Source organism: Triturus cristatus, chromosome 10 (assembly GCF_964204655.1).
Source record: "Triturus cristatus chromosome 10, aTriCri1.1, whole genome shotgun sequence".
Taxonomy (NCBI): Eukaryota; Metazoa; Chordata; class Amphibia; order Caudata; family Salamandridae; genus Triturus; species Triturus cristatus.
The window spans coordinates 368,390,036-368,417,340 of record NC_140593.1 but is presented as its reverse complement, the minus strand read 5'-3'; the positions used below and the strand labels follow the sequence as shown (position 1 = coordinate 368,417,340).

The following is a 27,305-nucleotide window of genomic DNA, read 5'->3' as shown; positions in this document are numbered from 1 at the left end:
AAACGTATTTTATATAGTAGAGAAGGTTGTCCATAAGGCCTGGTAATGCATGATGTATAATTGGCTAATGCATGTAAGTGCAGCCATGGACTTGAAATTCTGTGTCAGATGAGGTATTCAATACACATCTCATTAAGGTAAATAATAACCAAACTCAGTTTTTGAATGGTATTCAAGGTTTTTTTAGTTTAAAGAAAATGTACTGGCATAGACAAATTGTAAGAAGAACAATAAAGTACATAAAAAATGTTATTATAAATGCAATTATGAAGTGACTAGGGAAAACAGATACAATGTATGGCACTGGGAAGAAAGGGGACGGAAAAAGAGAAATTATAAAACAAAATCCAAAAATCAAACTGTCATTTTAGAGAATTTATAATATATAAGCAAATGTGCAATACAAAACTGTAAATACACAATCACAAATTGGTATAAAAGGTAATATTTGCTATAAATTATTTAATGTATAACAGATCAAGGTTTCTTGGATACTTCCTCAATACCTTGAGAATGTAAATTGGATTCCGCTAAAACCTTGGCATTTAAGGTTTATTAAGTTGCAGATGTTATTAATTTGTACCACACCTACATATCAAAACAAGCATTGGTAAATATGTTAAGTTTCACCTGTGTGATTAATAATAAGCTGTTTTTTGTTGTAAATTGTAACTTGCTGAGTAGTTGTACAATATAAGTTACAGAAAGTCTGTTAAAGTGTTATGACTTGTTTATGTACAAAAAGGCAATATATTGTGCTGTTACTAGTGGTATAGTGTGGGTAAGTAATAGCAAAATTTTGAATAAATGAAATGACAGGGAAATAATATAATTAATTGATGTAATAGCAATATTATATGCTTAGAGGAGTTCTGACAACTTTTGGACCCGGCGCCACTGCCCCTACTGCACCATTCAAATCATGCCCATAGTGCCTGTAAGTTAACTGCATTTGTGACTGTCTGTTAAGTAGTAAAATATAGCAATATATGATGTTTAGAGTTAACTTACATTTGGCCCTGGTGCCACTGCACCTGTTGCACCATTCAAATCATGACCCTATTTCCTGTAATGTAACTGCACTTGTGACTGCCCGTTTAGTAGCAAAATATTGCAATATTTGGTGTTCAGAGGGGTTCCTAGAGCTTTGGGCCCTGGTGTCACTGCACCTGCTGCACCAGTGAAATAATGACCCTAGAGCCTGCAAGGTGAATCCACTTGTGATTGCTTAGTTAGTTCTTAAATATAGCAATATTTGGTGCTTAAATGAGTTCTGACAACTATTGGCCCGGTGCCGCTAAACCACTACTGAAATCACGGCCCTAGTGCCTGCTAGATAACTGTACTTGTGGCAGTCTGTTTAGTTGTGAAGGTTAGCAATAGTCTACGTTTAGTGGGGTCCCAAAAGCTTTTGTCCCCAGTGCCACTGCACCTACTGCACTGTTCAAATCAAGCGCCTTTTTACATCAAGATAACTGCAATTGTATCTGCGTGTATAGTAGTAAAATATAGCAATACTAGGTGTTTCGAGGAGGTCATGACAAATGTTGGGCCCAGTGCCACTGCACCTTCTGCGCCATTCAAATCATGACAGTATAGACTGCAAGGTAACTGCACTTGTGGTTGCCTGTTTAGGAATAAAATATAGCAATACTAGGTGTTTAGTGGGGTGCCTGGCGCTTTTGGTCCCGGTGCCGCTCCACCTGCTGCACTATTGGTATCATGACACCAGTGCTTGCTAGATAACTGCACTTATGAATGCATGTTTAGTTGTAAAATATAGCAAAATTAGGTATTTAGAAGAGTTCTGACAACTTTTGGGCCCGGTGTCACTGCACCTGCTGCACCATTCCAATATTTACCCTGTTGTCTTTAAGCTAACTGCACTTGTGACTTCCTGTTTAGTAGTAAATTAAGGAATATTAGGTGTTTAGAGGAGTTCTGACTACTTTTTGCCCCAGTGCCGCTGCACCTGCAGCACCATTGAAATCATGGCCCTAGTCCTTGCTAGATACCTGCTCTTGTGACAGCCTGTTTAGCAGTAGAGTTTAGCATTATTCTACATATAGTAGAGTCCCTAGAGCTGTTGGCCCTGGTGCCACTGCACCTGCTGCACCATTTAAATCAAGCTGCTTTCAACTGCAAGGTAAATACAATTGTGACAGCCTGTATAGTAGTACAATATAGCAATATTAGGTGTTTAGAGGAGTGCTAACAACTTTTGGTCCGGATGCCACTGCACCTGCTGCACCATTGAAATCATGACCCTGTTATCTGCAAGGTAACTACACGTGTGACTGCCTATTTAGTAGTAAAATATAGCAATTTTAGGTGTTTAGTGGGGTGCCTGGAGCTTTTGGTCCAGGTTTCACTGCACTTGCTGCAGCATTGAAATCATGACCCACATGTCTGAAAGGTAGCTGCATTTGTGACTGCCTGTTTAGTTTTAAATGTCAGCAAAAGTCTGAGTTTAGTGAGGTCCCTAGAGCTTTTGGCCTTGGTGCCACTGCACCTGCTACACCATTCAAATCAAGTCCCTTTTAATTGCAAGGTAACTGAAATTGTGACTGCCTGTTTAGTAGTCAAATATAGCAAAACTATGTGTTTAGAAGAGTTCTGACAACTTTTAGTCTGGTGCTCCTGTAACTGCAGCACCATTCAAATGATGACCGTGCTGTCTGTGAGGTAACTGTACTTGTGGCTGCCTGTTTAGTAACATAGATAGCATAGCTCTTGTATATTAACTTTATTGCAACATTTAGAATTAGATCATATTGACTAAATAGATTAAGTTGTAAAAAATATATCCTATAATGTCTACAAAGTGCAAAGAAAGGTACTTCGGCATGAATAGGAAATGCCACACAAGTTCTAAAGCTAAAAATCTACTTTACACAACTAAGTCATAAAGATCAAGCATTGCAGCATACTTTTAGAAGTGGTCTCCCTTTTACGTAGGAAGAGATCTTATCTTGACAGTGAATGGCACTTAAACAGTGTGAACAGCTTTAGTAGATGTGTCCTAAATGTGTGCAGCCAGGGGAAGTTAACAAAAAGAAAGTTCCACACAAAAGCAAATTAACATAGTAATTTGACCATGGGAATTGATAAGAGCCCCCTTTTAAAATATATTAAATACAAGAGATTTCACAAGCACAGCGAAAGCGCTGAAAAGTGTAATATCTACTTAATGTGGGTGCTTTCTCAGATATCCTTAATTCTTTTAATTTGCACTTCTTGTATACATTCTCACATAATTATACTGTTGCCAATGCTCCCAAACTTTCTCACGTCATAAATAAACTTGTACATAGTACACCATGAGTTCAGTGTTAAGTCTCTTCATATACCATGCAAAAACAATCATTTTGTACCATGCAATTTTTTGTTGTAAACCTTCAAAGTACTCCCGGGCATATACTCGGTTTGTGTCTAAACGTATCTTGCTTGTGTGTTTGTTAACTGGCTCGTTTGCCAGAATCCGGTTTGGTGATCGGACGTGTCTGTATCCTCCTCATCGTATATGTGATGGATTTGATGTTAACTCTGTCTTAGCCTAAATATCATCTTACAGTTACCGCTTATCTGCTCCCATAAAGGAGGCCAGAACTGCCACAAATAATCTACTATCAGACTCGCTCGCTTTTCTCAATGACACCTACTTGGCAACTGCCCATCATTCTACATCACTCTTCCACCTAAAGTGTGGGGGGGGGTCCTCCCTTGTACCACCAGAGCTTTGCTAACAGTCTCTTAGTTAGTACCAGAGATAGGTCCAGAAATTGGTAGTCAAATTTGTGGATTTTGATTTGGTATAAATGCTCAGGAGAGACATCTCAGCCTGCAATAAGTCTGTCTGTCCAAGTGGGCATGTCAGATCCCCGTCAGTGGCTGCCCAAATCTCACAATCCATGGGCAGGACAGCATCATAAATAAGAAGTCTACATCAGTCATATTAAAACTCAGGCAGGTATTATTGCCAGTGCCATGCATCCTATTTAGCTTATGGGGTGTGTGATAGGTTATGGGGAAGTAATTAAACTGGGTGTATCGGAACTTAGTGGTCCTTGAAAGTGGGTGCGTGTGCTCTAGGATTGTGTTCCAGGTCTTATCACAAATGTCATGCCCCAGTCCATCCTTCCACTTCGATTTCTTTCGCATCAGGTCCACTTTTGCCATAAAGAGCAAATATGTAAAGCCAGGAGACTAATTTGCACCCCCCTCTTTAAGTAGTATCAGCAACACTTCATGCACGGGGGTTCATTGAGCAGCTCCCACCAGAGTAAATTTATTGCTCAAGTGATGGCAGCATACTCCCGAAATTATGATTACAGGAGATCGGCTTCAGTATATAATGCATTTAAACTTCCCAGCTCCCCTCTGTCAAAATAATCCATTAACTTTTGTATCTCTGCTGTAGTCCATTCCATCAACCTGTGGGCAGAGAAGAAATACCACCCAGAATGTGGGGAGGCCCACCAATGGGACTGCCCGGGTATATAACTTAACCACCACATTTATAAATTAATGTCTTCCAGGCGCAGGGCCATTACTACCTACTTGGGCTGTGTCACTGTCGCAAGGCAGGCTCCCAAAATAAAAGCCACTAGGGCACCCTCCAGTCTGGACTTTCCCAAGCAACCTAGTTCCTCCATGTGTAGTATTGCCACCCAGCTAGCCAACCATTGGCTCTGGGCCGCTATGTCTGGTAGTGCAGAGAGACTGTCTACCACCATTCCAAAGTAAGTTGCACATTAGCGTGTTCAGTGATCTGTACCACAATGTGGGGATTCAGACCAGGAGATTTACAAATAAAGAACTCTGGGGAGCATTTCCATTTTAGTGAGCACAATCCTCACCATTATAGAAACTTTCAACGTATGCCAGAATGCTATACAGCCCTGTCAAAGTTGCCCTCTCTGATACCAATGTCACATTGGTAAGATCTTAGAGTCCATATAACCTAGGAGTTTTCCCCCTGGCTAATTCTTTAAGGCCTCACTTATTTCCTGTTCCAAAATCTACTGTACCAGCAGTTCCCTTATATAAACCAAGACTGTGGGTAAAGTGACCCTATATTGGAATACAACTATCGAGGCAGCCATAGCAGAATGTGACCTGCCGAATACACCTTTATAATATAGCACGAAGGCTCAGTGTACATCTATTTGTGAGTGTAGTAAGGTGTCCTCTGGGAGTCAAATGGCTAGGATAATTTTGACATGGCATCCTGGATTAGTCAGCCACACCAGCAGCCTTCCCACTTGACCACCCTGTGTGTAAGTAGCAATTTATTCTTTGTATGAGAAAAAGCTCAGCCTCTTCAATACATCAGCGTGATTACACGGTGCCTAAAACAGTTCTGGTTTGCAGGTTGGGTCCATAAGTACCTGAAACTCCAGTAATCAGGGAGTGTTCTCTAACTGAGTGTGCTCTGCCTCTAAAATCTTACATACTTCTATCTGCTTACTTATACAGTGACCCCAGACCATCACCATAACTGCCTCCCATTAAGTGTGTGCAGGTGATGTGCTGTCTTTGGTAGAAATAAATTATTCCCCGACTGTTTCGGCAATGAGTCCTTAAAGACAGAGTCATGGAGCAGGTCAGGGCGAAATCGCCAGGTCAGGATTGTGGCCAATGCTTTTCTGCACCCCAGTTTTAGCAACAATGGGTTATGATCTCTGAATATGCGGAATAAGTATATAACACTGATGTTGATTGTAATGCGGCTTCCATGTCTACTGCCAGTTTGTCCAGTTGGAAAGTCCTATTTTTAGAGAACAGCCACCTGGGCTCCATGGTATTCCACTAGAGTGTTAATATGGTCGAGTATGGACTCTGTTTTTTTCACTCTGTTTGATAGTTAGCAGTGGTCATCTCAAGACCAGCAGGTCCCTCGAAAGACAGGATTATTAGGGATGCACTGCAGGAGACGGGAGGACAATAACAGGCAGCCATGTTCGTACTTAGCTCAGCCATGCCCCCTTCACAGATATGCTTCATGACCTGCTTGTTCTACTTCTTGCAATAGGATACACCCATATGTTTTGAAAAAGTAACGGAATATTGGGTCTATGGGTACTTTTCTGAATATCTTCCAGCATGAGATGCTTATAGCAAACTGTTATATCCGGTGGATGAAGTGATCAGTGATGCCATCAATGCCGTCATTTATCAGGCCATGTGTGATGTAATATGTGAGGTCCTAAGCAGTGAATGTGGGGGCATACATTATAATTAGCTCAGTAAAGAGTGATTGGTGAATTTCAGTGTTTTATTTTTGTTTTTTTAATCTTTAGTTTTTATTGTATTACAACACCTAAATATACCATTGCTCTACCTTTATTTTATTGATATTTTTATTGAATATCTAGTTTTTTTAACATAAGTTAAAACTTAATACCTAAATTAACAATAGCATCACAGAGTAACCTTGATAATATCTATATATATCTACATGTATATCTCTATATCTCTATCTATCTATCTATCTATCTATATAAACCCAGTGGTGGTTACACTGGGTAGTTATAGTTAGGATCGCGCTTCCATAGGAAAAGCTAGTTTTGTTTTCCTAATAACGTTGGCGCCATTTGACAAATTGTCACTAAACAAACAAAAATGTTCTTCCACCTCCACTCCTTTCTGGAAAGTTTTGGGGTGACCCCTCAAGTGGGTGCCGAGAAAAGGGTCCTCAAACAGTCTTTTCCACATTTATTTTTCCATAGGAAATTTAGACAGAACTACAACCCAAAAGGCTGAATGGATTTACATCAAATTTGGCAGAGAGTTAGATCTTGGTCCAGAAAGAGTTTAGTAGTTTTTAAGCTGCTATGGCTCAAAACTTTGCAAATATTATGTATATAACCTATAACTTTGAATATATCATGCCACAGAAGATCCACAGACCCTACAGATCTCAAGCTGACATCTAATTGGCTGCCACCACATCAACAATGATGTGGCATCAGCCATCTTAGGACTCGGGGACTCAGTCCCAAGTCCTATAATGAATACAAAAATAGATGCACGGAAAGGGTAAGGATACCCTGCTGCTCAAAGCCTGGTGGGGCGGGCCCTAGAAGACCACCCAGGGCCAAAGTTATTTTATGTTTTACAATTTGCTGGGAATTTGTGGGGGATTCACAAGAAAAATAAAAAAGGTGCTGGCTCCTGTGCAGGACAAAAAATACCTCTCAGGATGGGCCAGGGCCTGGCAGGGCAGCGCTAATGAATAATTAGGGGAGGGGGATGCATGGCCCCCTTCGCAGAGCTTCTGGAAGGACCTGGGAGCCCAACACTGGGGCTCTATCCCCATGGACGATATAATTAGAAGGGGGAGGGGAGTACAGACCCACCTCCCCAAGCCTGAAAAGGTCATGAGATCACATCCCTCATGGCCAACATTAAAAGAAAGGGGAGGGAGGAGTGTGGCCCTCTCTCTGAGCCTAAGGCGGCCAGCTCACTGTGTCCTGGAAAACCCCTCCAGGGACACAGTAGTTTCCCAGTCTGCAGGAGCATGGGCAGCAAAGGCACGTCTCCTCCACACAATGGGACCTTTAAAAATATTTGTGCTGGGTGTTTCATTGCCCCCGCCCTTGAGGGCAGGATAACTCAGATTGCTCCTGTCTGGTGGGAGCAGTGAAAAATATTTGCTCCCATCTGGCAGAAGCAATGCGGGCTCCTGATGCACCCAGGACAGATTCAACAGGGAGCCAGTTGGGCCGCAGGGGCCCTGGGGCTTTTTGCTGTGGGTGCCCGGGTGTGTACTGTGGCACCCCCGTAAGGCCCCTTGGATAGGTTCCCTGGAGGCCACTGGTGACTTGGCCATGTAGCCCCTCTTTAGAATAAAGTCCTGGTTGATGGGGTCCCGGGCCCTAAAGGCTTGAGGATGAAGGGCATGCAGCCCCCCACGTGGGGTCGGCTGACTATGAGGGGTTGGATTGCCTTTGGATGTTTAAGGCAGGGGACTGACTGCCCCATGGGTTGGACAGAGGCCTGGCCACAGGCCAGGCCCTGCATCAAACTCCAATCTGAACACGGCCAAAGGCCTTGCAGGGGTGGAGGTTGACTTTATGTATGGCAATAAAATATTACGTTACTTTTTTTTTTTTTTAAACCTAGAAATTTACTGTGGAAAGCAAAGCTAAAGTGACTTTATAGCTAGGAATTGTAATAATATTTTACTTTAATTTTTTCTAAAAACATATACATTCATTGACAAAAATAAAGATTAAAGGGGTGTTCTAGTTAGGTGAAAATGTCAGTTAAAACATACCATTTTAAATGAACAAAACCACTGAACTACATCAGTTATAGTTATCTCAAGTTACTATAACTAGTGACCTCAAGCAACTATAACTCACAGGGCTTTGCCATGCTCTGCTAATTACCCCACATATTACATCACTCATGACATGAAAATTAGAGTTAAAAGTACATATATATCTATGGCCGGGGAGGATCCGCGCACCCTACCCGCACCGTAAGCGTACCCTCCTCGAACTGAGCGTGCACCCTCCCGATCGCGCGCTGAATGCCAATTGGCTGTCGAGTGTCTGTCTACATTCGAAATCAGGAACTGTTGGCGGCCATTTTCTGCCTCGGTAGAAGCGAGGCTGAAGAAGCAAGGGGAATACGTGTGTAAAACATATAAAGGGGGCAGAGTGGTAATACTCTGACCCTCTAGAGGTGCTTAGGGGGTCCCAGAAGGACCCCCTGGGGCCCCCTTTTAAAAAAAAAAAAACGGGAAATGCGCGCACGGTGCGCGCATCCTATCGCGTTGGGTGCACGGATTCTCTAGCGTTGGGTGCGCGGATCCAAGGAAAAAAAATTGAAAGAAGACAAGAAATCATTGGTTGTATGTCAACTTTCTACACTGAAAGGTAGTGTCAAGAATTCCTGTCATGCGAGGGGAGGAAAACGGTAACCAGCGAAAACGGACTACATCTCCCAGGATGCTTAGCGGTTGAGAGGTTATGTAAACAGGAGAGCTGTTACATAACTCAAGGAAAACACGCCCTTATGTAAACAGGAGAGCTGTTACATAACTCAAGGAAAAACACGCCCTTATGTAAACAGGAGAGCTGTTACATAACTCAAGGAAAACACGCCCTATAAAGGGAGGAACCGGGAGGTACAACGCTGTCGGATATTGTGTTTACACCGACGTACCTGCTTAGTGAAGAGCAGTGTTCCGGAGTGGTGCTCCAGTAAGGCAAGAACGGAGGTAGGTCGAGTCGTTACTCCCTGGGCCGTGTCTTGCCCCATCGTCACCTGTGAAGGACCCGGAAGCTCTACCGGATAACCATTGAGCTTCGCTTTTTGACTCGGCTGAGTCAAAGCGCAGTGGCGCTTTTGCTGGTTGGAGTCGTAACTCCCAGCCCGACCAGAGATACAGGGACTGCCAGCTGTAACGCACACCAGGAGGTGTTTGCCGCGTTACAGACTCGGAAGTCCACGGGATCGATCGAGCGGCTGCTCTCGGTTCAGTCTTCTTTGCTTGTGATTGGGGTATCGGTGACGCATCACCAGGAGGTGACTCCGCGTCCCGGTGCAGTCTGAGGAAGAGGTTGAGCGGCTGCTCCCTTCAGGTAGAGACCCCGGCTGGGTGTTTCCCTGACTCCTCGATTCTCCCCAACACTCTTCGTGCCCCTCACAGCCTACCGATTGGCATTGTCGGCCATTTCATTTCTGCCCTCTGTTGGCATACGCCAGGATCGGCGTATATGCAGAGGACGGTTAGGACCATCCGTGCTGTGGGCTGGTAACGTACTTAGCCTGGAGGATTCCAGTGACTATAACCTTTGTTTATTCCTTGTATTATTTTTGCCTTCATTAAAATAACTAAACCTTCACAAGTGGTTGCGTTCTCATTATCGTGTCTGTTAAACGATCCTGAGACGTTCAGGGCGTTACAGGTAGGGTGTATATTTCTGTTTTTTAAAGGCATAATTCTTATTGGTTAACAAAAACTGATTGTAAGGAACATTATATATGATAAGCTGATATGTTGAACAGTCAAGCACACTTGCTGTCTTGTTTAGCAACATTGTGTGCTGAACTTGTGACCTGTGTGCTCAGTGCAGTGTTCCATGACCTGTTTCTATGGTAACAAGCAGAAGGCAGAGTGGGGGAAGGGTTGAAATGTATTTCATTTGGAAAGGGTTGAAATGTTTAACCAATAGAAATGTGTGTTTGCTTTTGAATTTATGTGTGAAGTATTGTGATTTGATGTTTACATATATATGTGTGGAAAATGAAAGGGAAACTTTTCCATTCTTTGTTTTTGCTGAGAGGTGCACAGTGCAGAGATTCTGTAAAAGAAAATCTGGTGTGTGACTGATATACTTCTTAATCTACAAAACAACTTGAAAGGTGAGTTATTTAATTGTGAGGGGATGTATGTAGACTATTTTGATTTTAATCAGACTAATGTATTTCTCCTGCTAAAGTGTAGGGAGTACTTTTTTCTCTACAATCTTATTGACAGTGTGTGTGGATGTAGAAACCATTCTGTGATAACCATTTGTGTTTTTCATGTGTTTGCAGACAGATAACTGTGCTGTTTTTATATTTTGGTAGAATTAGCAACCAGTCATTGTTTATGAATTTGTGAAATGAGTTATGTTATGTTTCTATACTAAAATGTAGTACTCCTTCTAGATGAAGAAATGTGTTTTGGTATAGTGCAAGGGATAGTGTTGTTTGTCTAGAATCACAAAGTGAGTCTGTGTGCATTTGGGAACCACTGTGAGAGAAGCATTTGGTAACATCATGTATTTGCTGACAGATAACTGTTTTAAAACCTGTCATGTTGTCAAGTTTTAGTAGCATTAGAAGCCAGTCTTTGCTTATGCATTGATAAAATGAGTCATGCTTTGACACTAATGTGCTGTACTTTAATATGTAGATTGTGTGTAGTCTCCTTACCCCTTGCACAGTAGTGAATTAGTTTTTGTAAGCTGCTAGGGATAGTGTTGCTTGTCTAGAATCACACTGAGGCTGTGTGCATTAGGGAACCACTGTGAGAGAAGTATTTGGTAACATCGTGTATTTGCTGACAGATAACCGTTTTAAAACCTGTCTTGCTGTCAAGTTTTAGTAGCATTGGAAGGCAGTTTTTGCTTATGCTTTGATTAAATGAGTCAGGCTTTGACACAAAAGTGCAGTCCTGAAATATGTAGATTGTGTGCAGTTCCCTTACCACTTCCACAGTAGTGAATGATTTTTGGTGAACTTCTAGGTATAGTGGTTGTTGTCTAGAATCACACTGACTCTTTGTGCATTTCGGAACCACTGTGAGAGAAGCATTTGGTAACATTGTGTATTTGGTGACAGATAACTGTTTTAAAACCTGTCATGTTGTCAAGTTTTAGTAGCATTAGAAGCCAGTCTTTGCTTATGCATTGAGAAAATGATTCATGCTTTGACACTAATGTGCTGTACTTTAATATGTAGATTGTGTGTAGTCTCCTTACCCCTTGCACAGTAGTGATTGAGTTTTGGTAAGCTGCTAGGGATAGTGTTGCTTGTCTAGAATCACACTGTGAGTCTGTGTGCATTTGGGAACCACTGTGAGAGAAGCATTTGGTAACATCGTGTATTTGCTGACAGATAATTGTTTTAAAACCTGTCTTGTCAAGTTTTAGTAGCCAGTTTTTGCTTATGCTTTGATTAAATGAGTCAGGCTTTGACACAAAAGTGCTGTCCTGAAATATGTAGATTGTGTGCAGTTCCCTTATCACTTCCACAGTAGTGAATGATTTTTGGTAAACTCCTAGGTATAGTGGTTGTTGTCTAGAATCACACTGAGTCTGTGTGCATTTGGGAACCACTGTGAGAGAAGCATTTGGTAACATCGTGTATTTTCTGGCAGATAACTCTTTTAAAACCGGTCATGTTGTCAAGTTTTAGTAGCTTTAGAAGCCAATCTTTGCTTATGCATTAATAAAATGAGTCATGCTTTGACACTAATGTGCTGTACTTAAATATGTAGATTGTGTGCAGTACCCTTATCTCTTCTAGACTAGTGAATGAGTTTTGGTAAACTCCTAGGATTGTGTTGCTGGTCTAAAATCACACTGTGAGTCTGTGTACATTTGGGTAAGGATTGTGATAGAAGCGTTTGGTAACATCGTGTATTTGCTGACAGATAACGGTTTTAAAACCGGTCATGTTGTCAAGCTTTAGTAGCTTTAGAAGCTATTCTTTGCTTATGCATTGATAAAATGAGTCAGGGTTTGACACTAAAGTGCAGTACCATGTACTATCCTCTTCACTGTGCCAGAACTGAAAATGTAAAAGTTTTACCCAGGCACTGTCCTAGCAGTAGTCTGATGATTTAGTCAGTTTCCAAGTACTCATGTTGTGAACCATACATTACCACATAGACTGCTTCAAATGTCTTTGCAGTATACATGAAGTCTTCTAACATACTATACACTTGTCTTTCACATCTTCAATTCCCTAGTCAGTATCCATACAGTCCAGCAAACATCCTGTCACTCCCTTTTCACTCCTCTAGTGACCCATTCAGTACCAAGTACTAATCCATTCACTGTGTCAAAAGCCAACCACTTATAAATTCACCCAGGCACTCTCTTTGCTGTACTCTAATCATTCCGTCAGTTCCCAAGTACTCATGCAGTGAGCCAGGCCTTAGCAGATAGACTGCTTCAAATGCCTATTCACTATGCATGCAGGCCTCTAACCACCTAGACAGTTGTCTTTCACACCTTCAATTCCCCAGTCAGTATTCATACTCTTCTAGCAAACACCCTGTCACTCACCCAGTGTGTCTCCTTATAGTACTGTAATCATTCAGTCACTTAGCATGTAGTCTTTTAGTGAGGTAGGCTTTAGGGCATGAACTGCTTCAAAGTAGTATGCACTATGCATGTAGTGTTTTAACCATCGTCACACTTGTGGTTCAGGGCTATGTTTCTTAGTCAGTTTTTATATAAAATGTGTTTGTACAGTAATGGAATAGTATACATTTGAAAGTTATTAATATACATTTATTTGTGATTCTTTTTTACAGATACAGAACAGGAGTGTTTCTCATCCATTTGCACTGTTCTCATGCAAGATTGTTTGGATGAATGGTCCTTAGGTGTTTCATCATACTTGCTGTGCTGTACGAGTATTTCTGGATAGGATCCCCTCGCAACAGAACTCTTTTGCAAATCTTGCACGTGACCAAGGTGGCATTGATCTTTGTTTTCTCCTCGAGAAAAGTACAAAATTTCCACAGCACTGAAGAAAAAAGTTGTGGGCGTGGTGCCTCCTCCAAAAATTCATCCTTAGATTCGGTGAATATTTTAAAGCGACAACATTTACAGTTTTTGTAAGTTAAACTTATAAACTTTTGTTAGCTGTAAGCATTTTATATATCTGTGATTTGTATCTTGTGGTATTTTGCTGAGAATAGCATGTTGTTTTTTTTCAACAATCTTTCTGATTGTTCGTTTTTTTGCCCGCTTTTAAGTGATGAGTACGACTGAAATCACTATTTTTAGTGAAATTCAATATATTCTGAGAACAGCAAAAAAGGCAAACAAATTACTTTGTGGAAAATTATGCTGTGTTGTGGAAATTATGCTGTGTTGTAAAAAATGTATTATTACATGTTATAATTTTTTTTTCCTTTTCTTTCACAGATCCAAATTTAAAAATAAGCAATTTATATGAATTTAGATTGCATATTACTGTGAAGGTAAGTTTAACTAAGTCTCAATATGCAGAATGAGGAGGTCTGCAAGAAGCTACAAAGTTGAAACACGTTTCTAAAAACACTCTATTTATACCTATGTAGTTTTGAATTCTGACCATAATCAGATATCATGTGACCTGCAAAAAAAGAGATTTGAGGGGTTCATAATATATTTCCCATTGTAGCTATTGAAGGACCGCAATCATTTCAATCATTCTTCTTTGAACATCTTTGCAGACAAAACTCTGTGCTTAGCTTCCATCATTCGCAAGGAATTTTAAAACGGGAAATATGTCACTTTTTGTAACATAGTTATTACGCAAGACACACTTTCATATTTACAAAGAGAGGAAAAGGCATTCTGAGCACTTTTTATACTCCATGTAAATACAACCTCATTATGCACACCAGTTTGCGTTGACAGGGTGTTCTATAAGTGTTGTTGTGCATGATTGCACTGAATACTCATAGAACAAGACACATGTCTTGATTGGTCAGAAATCATAAATCTCGATATGTGTGTGAATGCTGCACCATTCTAAAATTGGTGTAGAAAAGCACAACAAGGAGAATTGTTTTCATTTCTCCACATTTTTATATCTTCAATGCATGCTACAATGCTGAGCATACATTGAAGGAGAAAAATGCCTTTACTGATTGTTTTTGTGCAGGTAGGTGTGTCTTCCCGCACAAAAACAAACAGCACATGACACAGATATCCTTGCACTATGGTGCAAGGGTGCCTGTGTCACCACATGGCTGCATTTAAGCAGCCGTGCAGAGAGAAGCATAGATTTGCAACATATTTATGTACATATGTTGCATCCCTGTGCTTCGGAAGTACTACAGCACACTACAGTTAAAGAGGTTACTGTGTGATGCTGCAGCACTTCCTCACAGTTCTGCACTTATACATTCACCATACGCTACTAATGCATTCATTCAGTCAATTACGTACTACACACACATGTATCTATACTTTCACACACTAAAAGAAATGTAGCTCTTTTTTTAAACCAGGAAAGTTAGTTCTTACAAGAACTTTTTTTTTTCTTCTTTTATATTTTTTTGGGGGGTTTCTGAACAATTTTAAATTTTTGGGGGGTTTTCTGCAAAAAACAAACAAAAAAAAAAACAGGAGGAACCAAACAATGAACTTCAGGGAACAATAAAAAAAATAAAAAAAATAAAAATAGCAAATGTGACTTTCTTGAAGGCGGCAGATCAGATCGATTCATTGCTCACCGTAGCACAACGTCGCATTGCACTTAGTGCAGAGCACTTTTAAATATTTAAATTGAGGACGGATGTCCAAATTTTGGGCTGATGGATGCACTCTTGAAGTGCTCGGCTGCGATGAGGTGGAAGGCTCAGGAGCAGGAGTGTTTCTCATCCGTTTGCACTCTTCTCGTGCAAGATTGTTTGGATCAAGGGTCCTTATGTGCTTCATCATACTAGCCGTGCCGCACGAGTATTCCTTGTTAGGATCCCCTCGCGACTGCACTCTTTTGCAAATCTTGCATGTGACCAAGGTGGCATTGGTCTTATTCTGCCCCTCGGGAAAAGTAAAAAATTTCCACACCACTGAAGAAAAATGTTCTTTGCGTATTGCCTCCTCCAAAAATTCATCCTCAGATGTATGAGGAGATGCAGGTGATGCCTGCTGCCCTGAAGCCATTTTTAGTCGAAAAAAGTTAGAGCTAAGTGTAAACTTAGTCTAAAAAAAATCTTCTTCTCTGCAAAGAGATGCTCCTCCAAAGAAGGTCAAAGAAGAATGATTGAATTGGGTGGGGTCTTTCAATAGTTAGAAGAGGAAGTGTAATGAACCAATCAAATCTCTTTTTTTGCAGGTCACATGGGATCCGTGCACCCTGCGCATAGGCAGCGCGCATCCGCGAAATGAATTAAAAAAAATTATAGGATTAGATGTAAAAATATATTAGTTTTTAAGACTAGTTTAGAGTTTGTCTTCAATTAATATTCACATGAAATACATATATATATGTTTTTTTAAATGTTAAATATTTCGTGGGATCCGCGTCATAGACGCAGATGACGCATCGCGGAAGCGCATAAACGTCGCGTTACGTACATCGAACGTGTCGCGTATAGGCTTGGAGTCGCGAATCGGTCGCATTGCGATCGCGCACTAAACACGAACACAACGCATACCATGCGCGGATGCTAACGTGTAGGGATCGAGAACGGTGCGCGGATCCAAAAACATTGCAAGAAAAATATATAAAATAAAGTTTTGAACATATAGTTAAAAAAATATTTTTAAAAATATTAAAAAATAGGTTTGAAAAACACAATAAAAACAAATAATATTTTTTCATTTTTAAAAGAATTAATAATTTTTTTTTTTTTAAATGGTGATAAAGAATTTAAAAAAAACATAATTAATGAAATTGACACTGTATTTGAAAAATATAGATATCCTATCAAAATCATTAAACATGATATCTTTAGAGATAAGTAATAGATAGGAATTAGCATTTAAAAAACCTTTGAAATTCGCTGAAAAAACCAAAGGTTTCATGCACGTTATAGTTAGGAATTGGCATTTAAAAAACCTTTGAAATTCACTGAAAAAAACAAAGGTTTCAGGGGCGTTATAGTTAGCTGGACATTTCCCTCTTACAAAACCCTAGAAATTCCCCTGTTATAGTTAGTTCAGCTAACTTTAACTCGCGCCCCCGCAATGCACTGCTGATGACGTCACATATTACATCTCTGATCTTTTGTTTCACTTGGGGCACCGCCTCTCTGTGTCCCTGATGCCACTGAATACACAAAAACCTCACACTTTGAGTGGGTCCTTGTAATTTGGCGGGATTTACCTTCCATCCCTTGCTCTGCAAATGCTCCACAATCCTGTCTAACTGAGTCAGCACTTGTGCATCCTGACACATAGAAATCATAGTTCTGAGTAAATCTGTATGGATCCCTTCATTTTCTGCCCACCTCTTTGTATGGTCTTTATCTCCAAGGTGCTCGAATTTAATCATGTACACCAAATCTGAATCGTTTGTCACCACCTCTGTCTCCAAGATTTTAGCCTTTTCATCTGTAAGGAAATTAAATGTTCTGTCATGCATAGTAGCTGCGCTTTGCAGTACAGTCTGCCACTTCACTGGGGAATTCTGTGTCTCAAACTCCACCACTGGACCTTCTATTGAGACCTGCGCAAACTGATTACGCAAAACTACAGTCTCTGTATACACCATTTTATTACGTTGGCTTTCTCCCACTGATAAATCACATTGTGTTCTATTGCCCTCTGCCAAGTGTCTTTCAATGTGCAAAATTACAAAAGCATCTGTATTTGTTCAGCGTTAAAAAATGTTACAGCCCACAACTTTAAAAGCATACTTTTCTTTCCCTGTTCTTCCCTGTAACTAAAAATCTCAGACTGCTCCTGAACTGGCACACAAAATACACTGTCATATTTCTGAATTGACCATGCTTTTAAAACCATTTCTTTTTCCGAAATAGCTATTTTCCATGTAGAGCAAAATTAATAATTCACTGCCAGGTCTGAATTATACTTGCAAACAGCGATCGTTAAGTCTAAAAAACTGGTCTGTTTATCTCCCTGCACATTCCTTTCTGACTGAGCAACATCCTCAAAAGAATTAATTAAGACCATCTGTGTAGCCTGCAGATTAACTGGCACGTTCTCTAACTTCAAATTGTCCACGTATATGACTCATCGCTGGTCAAAGCAAACAGCTTCAGAGCCTGGCACATGCTTTATTCTGTTTTCAAAAACTTGTTTTCAAATTGAATATCAGCCAACTCTCTTTTCAGCTCACTACGTTCTCTTTCTAAATGTTCAAACTTTTGATACATGCTAAAGAAAGCATTCAAAATGACACCACTGTCTCTGTCTGAAATGCCATTAATTTCCTGCTGAGTAAAATACTCCATACTGTCCATCGTAACCCTGTCTGCCAGCTTGAACACACTTTTCTCGTGAGTCTGAAAACTCTGAGGAATCCCAAATATTTCCATCCCACGTTTCATGGTCCCAGTCAATTCCTACCTTTGCAATAGCTAAACGCACTTTTCACACAATACGAACTGCAGACTTTTCTGCCACAGTCTGGTCGGTTAACAGCTTTTCATGCCTAGAGGTATTTTTGGCTTCAACAAACTATTTCTCTAATGATTCAAATCCACGCTGCAGCTGAACATATTTTGTATGCATTTTATAATAAAAACTTAAGGGGATCCAGCCCCTTCTGCCTAATGTAGCAAGCTCCTTTTCTTTATTTACAGGCACTTTTTGCAAACACGCAACTATTTATGCTGGCTCAGCGTCAGCTAAACACACAGTCCAATTCTCACTTAATCCGGCACAATTAGCCCACTCATAAGCTAGCGCACCATATGGGACTACCTCCCACCCAGATATATCAATTGGTGTCTGTGAATCTGCCCTCAATTTCTAAAAAACAGGTTTCTTTCCCTTTTTAAATCAACGTTCAAATCCTGTGAGAATGATGCCAAGATGTAATGAATCTGCTTTTCACTAAAAGGACACACCCAAACCCTGCACTCCCACTTTGGGAGGCTAATTTGCCACTGCACCTTTAAATCACACACTTTGCACAGCACTCCCACTTTGAAGGCAAAAGACAAATTCAAGTTCTTTAAAATAACACACACAAGTTCATTAATGAACGGTAGGCCAAATATCAGTAAATGCAGATTCATTGGTATCAAACACTTTTAAATGAACAAGTAAAATAAAATGCAGTATGTACAGGTAGCAAAGAGTAGAAAATATATACAAGAGAGAGGAGTGAGAAAGAGAGTGGTTAGGAACACCTAATTGACTGATTCTGCAACATCCTTCCCAACTCTTTAGCTGGGGAAACCCTTTCAACAGCCCAGGAAGGAGTGTCAGTCAGGACTCAAGTTCCGTCACCATTCCACAGCAATACGTCTATTCTGTGGTGAACTTCCACCTGGCCCACGAAAGCTTCCAGCTGAAATATCATTATTCAACGTGAGGCGAAGCTTCTAGAAAACCCTGCCCCTTTCTCGTTGGAAAAAAACGAGCTGGCTGATACCAGTCTGCGTCAAGGTCAAGACAGTGGCTGGCCAAGGACCTGTATTTTGACTCCGACACAGAGTTGTACATTCTACGGATAATATCCAGTTCACTCCGGTCAATGAGGTGCGAAAATCAAGTGATGAGCAGAAAGACCTTGAATATGAATCGCAAGCACTGCTGTGTAGGCAGGAGCAAGGCAAAGTCAGAAAGCAAGATGACATGAAGCCATGTCAAAGCCAATAGGCAAAGTCAGAAAACAAGATGACATGAAGCCATGTCAAAGCCAATAGTAAGAACTCATAATTCTATGCTCGCAGAAGCAAGGCAAAGTCAGAAAGCAAGTTGACATGAGGCCACATCAAAGCCAAAAGTAAGCACTCCTAATTAGCAATCAAGGCAAAGTCAGGTCAAAGCCAATAGTAAGCACTTATAATATAAATGTACTGTTCTACTTCATGACAGCTCTCACTAAAGGACAGCAAGATTACAAGACAGAAGAGAAGCATGCATATGCAGGACCGTCTCATATATCCAGGCTAAGGCAAAATAACACACTAAAGTCAGTTAAAATGATGGTAGTTGAGGGTCATCATAGGGTGCCAAATCACAAGAGCGCCTCTTTTACTACAGTGCCTTGTCAAACATTTGATGAATTCTGGGTATCAATATGGGGGCACATGTTTTATAGAAATCAGACTTGAATCCATCATTGACTGTAGTTTTGCACGTAGGAGACTCAAGACTGCAGCTGTAATCTCGAATGTGATGGGGTCTTCCAGGAATTCTCAGTGGGGGCCTTCAGGCCATGCCAGAGACACTCAGCCAAAATATTTTGCGTATTCTTCTGGTGGTCACGTTTTGTCCTTTTTAAACAGACTTGTGTAGTGGTTGATAAACTCGCATCATATGTCCTCTATTTCATACAAAGTTTAACCACCATCTCCCTCTAGTTGTTCAATGCAGATGCCACGCGGGCCAATGTCCTGTTCGGTCGGTTCACCTCACCATATGCTCTAGCATTGGCAAACCTGTATGTTTGCTTTATCTCCCAGCGCCCCATCTCATTAAACTCCATTAACTTGGCCCTTAAATCTGCTAGAATTGTGCTAGAGGGGCCAGCTTGGTACTGGTGCTCTAGAGCATAAAGCCTGGGCTCCAATGTGTCAAGCCAGTTCCAAATACTCCTGAGAACCGCATGATGCATCACGATACAGATGCACCATATATACACCTTAAATGTATCCCACAGCAGGCCAGGGGACATGATCGAGGCTTGGTTGTCCTTAGACATGGGCAATATTTCAGTTTTTATCTCTTCTGATAATGCTGCATCTGTAGATGCCATTGGGAATAGGCACCAGGTTGAACGTGCAGTGCCTAGGGGATAGTGTTTTGATAATTATCTTGAAGGCTTAATAGTCTGAGTATGTGCATGGGAGATGCTCAACAGGTTTCATCCATCCACATATGTCACTCAAGCCTACCAAATAGTCTAGTCAAGCCTAGGAGCCATGGAGAGTTGAAAGGTGCGCTCTCCCATTTGCCTGGAAATCTGTATCCCCATAGGTCAGCTAGGTTGTGTATATCTAGGAGGTCATGTAGGGCCACGTCTGTGGCACTGTTCATTCAAGTCTCTGGATGTGACCTACCTATACACTTTTTCAGTACCAAACGAAGATCACCACACCATAGCAATGCTCTAGGTTTTAAGGTCTCACATCTCCGCCACACCTGAGGAATAAAGTTGGCGTCCTCTGTATTAGGTCTATATGTGTTAATGATTGATGAGCTGTCCAGCTAGGAGGGACTATATGGGATTGTATTGGCCCTACATTTCATTTTTATCATGTACGAGTGTCAAGGGAAGTCCAGGGTGGACCAAAATGGCAGTCCATCTTGCATATGTATATATGGAAGTTGCTGTTTGCCTATATGTGTCTCCTGTAGAAGCACTAGATCAATCGTGTGATGATTTATCTTTCTGGCCTTGTGTTTTTTTTTATCCATACACATTTCTTGCTAGAAAGCTAATGGGTGCAGCGTTAGCGTGCTCTGATGTAATTTGTGTATCCTCTTTTTGCTTTAGGATAAGGTGAGTGTCGCTGATCTCTAAAGATAGCAAAAGGAGTAATGTATCTGCAATGGCACTGTACGCTGTTAAGTGTGCAATTGTGTGCCCCCCTCTCTCCCCCACCCAAACTAGCCACCCCAACCTGCAGTGATGTTGTCCTTCCTCAATAGTTTCTAACATGTTATGATAGGATGGCAAAGTAACAACTTTCAGGTCCAGGTAATGCTGTTAATTAGGGCTTACTCTTTCAAGAGTGCCGGCCTTCAGCACCTCATTTGCATAGAGGTGCCTGCCAGGCATATGATCTATAAATCCAGGATGACAAGTCCTAACCTGGACAATGTGATTCGAAAGAAAGCGGTTTCCAGCTCCTGTATGTATTGTCTGCTTAGTAGTGACTAAGGGTATTGGCCAAAAGTCTAGCGCAGAGTAGCATACTGCATTTGCATGTCAAAGCATGCCCTAATTCAGTGGTCGCTCGCGGTGAGGCTCTACTGGACAGAGGCTTCTTGTGGCTTTCTTGCTTGGAAACAGAGTGCTGAAGTTCTGGGGTATAAGAAACATCATGGTCTGCGGTTTCATTTTGGTTACGTTAGCTAGTCACTGGTTGTAATTCCACATCACTAAAGCTGGCATCCAAACAGCCTGGTTTTCTTGGTGAGGTCTTCAATTTGTCTGACACTGCTCTCTTTGCAAACTGCAAGATGGCCTGTGGGTTTGTGAATATATGAGGTTGCTCTGATATGTGATCCTGAGACAAGCAGGGTGCAACATCGCATATGGAATGCCTGCTTGCCGCAGATTGAGAAGTATATATTTGCAGCAGGCCTCCTGGACTGCCTGAGTGAAGTCCAGATAAATGGACAGGGTGGTATCCTCATATAGCAGGGGTTGTTTCTTACCCGCAAGTCCTAGGACGGTGTCCCTCTCTCAGAAGTTGAACAGGTAGGCTATAGTGGGCCCTCACAGTACCCGTGGTGGTGGCAGCATCTCCAAGGAGGGATGATTCTGCTTGAAAGCAAATAGTGTAGAGAAAGCCTCAGAGCCAAAGAGGCATTTGAGGAGGGCTTCCACATAGTCAGTTGTATTCCTTGTATTCACTTATTCCGTGAGACCTGCTAGGCACATGTTGTTTTGCTGTGATCAGGCTTCTAAGTTTTCTTTTTTGACCTTGTTCTCAGTTAGCACCTTGCGCATGTCAAGCGGTTTCTCATTTGTGTCTACATTGTCATCTTCAATGGCGGATATTCTGGTTTCAGAGGCAGCTATTAGTTTGTCTTGCTTTGTAAGTGTGGCCACCATTGTATCCACTCTCAATGTCAGGGTATCCAGTTTATTCTTTGTTGAAGTTAGGCTCTGTTGCACATGTAATTGTAGGGAGAAGGTGTCTGGTTGTGCGTTCTCTTGTGGCAACCCATTCGATCCATGGAATGGGCCCTGCAGCTTTCTTAGAGTCAAAGTTCAGTTGGGCCTGTTTGTTGTCAATATTCTCCATGGTGCTCTTCTCATGAGGAAAACGGGTAAGAATGTTGCCTATATGAGGCTCTACTGGGGTCCACCACATTACAGGGACAATTACAGTTATGGGCTAATAGCAATCTAACTGTGGTGGAGCCCTTTCTGAGACCAGTCAAGGGCGCTCTCCCTGGCAGTGATCGTGGTCATCTGGTAGGTTATTTGGTCTCACCTCCCAAGTGTGCAATGCAGGGTGGACCTAGTCACTCTGCAGCCACCCTTTGAGGTCCAGCTGGTATTGCTCAGCTCTTGGCAGAAGCACTGGAGCTAGGCCATGGCAGCCCCACCCTTCCAGCAGCACTCACATGCTGGACAGCTTGAGCAGGCCGCCAATGAAAATAGATCAGTGTCTTCTCTCGAGACCTGACACAGTGTGTTTCTGTCCTCCAGGTCCTGAGAAGTAAGCGGCGTACCCCTTTTCACCGCACCTCACCTGGTCTTGCTTGCCTTAGTCCCACATGCGTTCCTTGCCACCTGTAGGTTGCAGGCTCCACGATTATGAGTGCCTCCCTCAGGCCGTAGTCATTATCAGCAAGGAGAGGGTAAGCAGTCAGGCCGGGACACCCCTCGAGTATCAGCAGGTGCCAGCCTCCTGGGTTTCTCTGTTGAGAGGCTTCCATCCGCAAATGTTTCCAGAAAATTTAGTTTAACCAGAATGTTGGCCTGATACAAGGAACATCACAGCAGTATGGCCATCTTGGGGCTGGACACTTTAGCACCCCCCAATGCTTGCATACTTATAGAAATCACTATTTAAGAGAGGGAGGGAACTATCAGGCATATTTTAGTAACTAGCGTTTTGATGGTGCAGTGGAAAACACATCCACTGAAGGGAAATTTGTTTTATGCTTTGGTCACAGGATCTAACTTGGTGGCAAGGCTACCTGAAACATCAAAGCCCGTCATCTTCCTGGGGTCAGTAAAATCACTGTCACCGAGTTAGGTAGCAATCAATAGCCATTATCTAGTGCCAAGATACCCACAGGTGAATTTCTGCTTTACAAATACCCAGCTTATATTATGGGAGGACTGCACAGGTGATAGTGAGACATGCACAGCATAGATTTCATTATTAAGTGTATTCAATAATTTAATAGTCATATTATGCTCAATCCATGGTGATATGCAGGACAGGCCTGCTTTCCTTCTGCTGTAATGCAACCAGTTGTGGTTTCATCCTTGGCCTCTTCTAGGCATGGAACGTCTGAAGAAACTAAGTGGCGCTGGCAGGCCAGGAGCAATGAAAGCTCCTCTATAGTGAGAAAATACAGGAAAATCTGAGTCTCATCTGCTTTAGAAAGCCTCTTATTAGACCGTTGAATCTGACTGTCAAAGAGAAAACAATTACTCATAATATTACTGACATTTTTACCTGTTGTGAGACTGCGAGAATGGGACCATGGCCTTATAAACAGATACTTACTTGACCAATGGGACTGGCTATGCAAGGTAGTGTTTGTAGTGAAACAGCAAAACTATAGGTTACCAAGTGAAAATAAGGTCTTCAAACCACAATAAGTTTTAACCCCATCCAGTGTTTCACAGTGTGAGTAAATGAGTGATCCATTAATAATCAGATCAAGACTGGAGCTCGGAGGGTGGGCCTAGAAACAGACCAACACAGACTCAACTTCCGGTGGCAAAGTTTCTCTCAAGTTCCCTTAGATCAAACATTGCAAACCATAACAATCTTTCTGCGATGCCTGAGCAAAGCATTCCTAGTCTTAACCTTTGTAAGATTCGTCACAGTTTTGCCATTTTGCATACATCGGGTTCAGGCATTCTGTCATTCGGACATAGATCTGTGGTTATTTCAACAAGTTATCAAGATTCAGGGCCAAGTTTTGTTTGATTGGTAGAAGAAGGAGTAAAATCGGGCTACAGTTGCAGCCTCATGAGTGTCTTGGCTTTGTTTTCAGCAGTGGAATTTAGGCTGCCAGCCTGGAGCTGTGTGTGGGAGGGCTTAGGCATATTGACCAACCTCATTTATATACTGCACAATATATTCACCCTGTAAAGCTGATCTAAAATAGAAGAACAACATCAAGAATATTTTTGTGGAATGTATTGGGTTTCTGTGGAAGTTTATTTTGATTATTAAATTAGTTTGTTGTTGAAGTTACGTAGCACTTCATACCCCTGATGAGATAAAAAAAACAATTTGTACGATGGCTATTACAATCCTCTGAAGAATATGCTTAGTGGTTAAGGAGTGGTTCTCTAATGTGGTGTACTTGGGAATGTTTTTAGCTCTGGTTTTGATTACCAGAGTGGTAATTTTTGTTGTTGTATGCTGCTGTGCCTCAGCATGTAGTGGAGAAAAAGGAGTGAGAATGCTGGGTCGCCTTATCACATTGAATGCGCTGCCCCCAGGGCAGCAGCGATTCAAGTGAAAACACGGAACTGCTTTGTAGCAGCCATTCCATGTTTCACTGTGCAGGTGGTACCCTACCTTTTAAGGGGGATTAGAGATCCCTTGCCTGCGTGTGCTGTGAGTGACTGCACCTGCCTGCTAGGGGATGTCTGGGGGGTCTGCATGACCCCCTTTCCTGCCTCCAGAGAGCTACCATGATATGGTGCCAGTCAGTGTGCCTCCTGATAGTTTCTTTGCCTCTGTGCCCATGTCTATAATATGGCGCTGGCATAGGGACAAAGGGATTCCCTCATTTGCAAGGGGTCACATTCCCCATGCAAATGAGGGAACACACGCTGGTGATAGCACTGGCACTATACGTGCACCAGCGCTATCTGTACAGAAAGGGCAGCACAAGCCTCTATGACCCCTTATGGAATACCATAGTGCCCTGGGGGGTGTGCAAAGTGGGTGCAAACACCTCTTGTGCCCCCAGGGCACTTTGTATAATTTGGCCCAGGAAGTGCAATTTTCCAGCCATTGCCTTCTCTGCCAAATTATGGATTGACTGCACTAACCACAAGATCTACCATTTGCTGAATAATTTGCACATTTCAGGAAAAGAATTGCTAGTTGATCAAAAGTATGTATGGTTTAGAAAAAAGCTCACCATACATGGTGCTGCACAGTGGTAAACACTTTATGAAGGATAACTGGTCATTTTTGTAGATGCTGCTAACTGTATGCTAGAGTTAAACTGGTAATAATGAAGTGAAACCTTGCGCCAAAAATATGAATGTGTGTCATTTTGTTTAATGCTATTGATTGTAATGTGGGCTTGCATTTTACTTTTTTTATATGGATATATATTTATTTTAATGACAACATATTAGTTTTTTAAAATGTTTTTGTATATATATATATACATACATACACACACATATATATACACACACATATATATATATATATATACACACACACACACACTGAAAAATCCAAAGGTTACAGGAACGGTATAGTTGGGCTCACATTTCACTTGTACCAAACCATTTAAATTCTGCAGTTTATCATTACTTGAGCTAAATATAACTGATACCTCCATAATGTACTGCGTATTCCCTCACATAGCACAGGCACTCATTCACCCATACAGATACTGTTACACACAACCTGTCCCTTATACAGACAGTCATATACCGTATTACCTACTAAATCACTCATACAGACACCCATTCATTCATCCATACACCACTCACCACTCACTCAACTATGCAGCCACAGACACCATCTAATGCAGCTGCTCAGTAACTCACACAGATACTCACACAGCTACTCATTAACCTATACACCAGGTATGTACCCACTCACCCGTAAACCACTCACACCTCCACTTCCTCAATCATACAGCCACTGATAGCCATTCACTCACCCATTCTCTAATACATCCACCTACTCACCAATACAGCTACTGACACACCCGCTTACTCACTCATACACCCTACTCACACATGCATTCACTCACCCATACAGACTCTCAGACAGACACTGTCAAAGTCATACAAGTACTCACTCACCTAAACAGGCACTCACACATCCACTCACTCACTCATTGAACTAATCGCGCACACACACTCACTCACACTGATGACATACGCAAGTGGCTGCATGGTTGAGTGAGTGTATGAGTGGTGTATGGATGATTGAATTGGTGTTTTAATGTCTGTACGGGTGATTTAGTAGATACAGGACTGCCTATAAAAGGGACTGATTGGGTGTATCAGTATCTGTATAGTTGAGTGAGTGTGTGCTACATGAGGTCATAAGCAGTGCATTGCAGGGGTGTAAGTTATAGTTAACTCGGGTAACTAGAACTGCTGAAGTTCAATGGTTTTATGCAAGTGAAATCTGAGCCCAACTATAACGTCCCTCTAACAATAATGTTTTTCAGTGAATTTCTAAGGTTTTCAAATTCCATTTCTAAAGTGTTATGCCACTGTAATGTTTAGTTTTTTTTAGTTCATTTGTAGGGATTATTTTTTAATATTATTTGGTCTACAATTCATTTTGATTTCGTTTTTTTTTAACTGCAGACACTCTTTTTTTATAAATATTCTTTAAATAGGCTTAAAAACAAACATCACATATGTATTTACTGTAAAATATAAAAAGATTTTATTAATGTAATTAAACAAATTGAATTTTATTTATAATATTTTTTTGGGTTCCACAGTACCTTCATGGGTCCAAAAACACATGGGTCATATACTCCAAGGACTTTTTAATCTTTTTAATTTTAAACTTTCTTTTTTATTATATTGTACTCTCAGTGATACATAGTATATAGTCACACATTTCCCATGTATATTTGCAATACAAACATCATGTCCAAAACCATATCTAGAATCATGTCAATTAAGTCACATTTCCCCCATAGTGAGTAACTCTAGTGGTTAGGCACAGTTCCATCCCCACAGCAAATCTAGCTGGTTCCGGTTACTTATAGCCCAAAACTGCAGGATCTCCACCAAAGCAAATAGGACCAGCATTTATGTACCATCATTGGGATCCCTCTTCAGGGTTT

The 27,305-nt window shown here is 41.4% G+C and overlaps 1 protein-coding gene across 1 annotated transcript in view; it reads right to left on the bottom strand.

Moving 5' to 3' along the window:
- The window catches only part of DNAH11 (dynein axonemal heavy chain 11), a 3,007,685-nt gene that overhangs the window by 2,518,479 nt on the left and 461,901 nt on the right, over window positions 1-27,305 (bottom strand). The gene's annotated exons all lie outside the window — the stretch shown is intronic.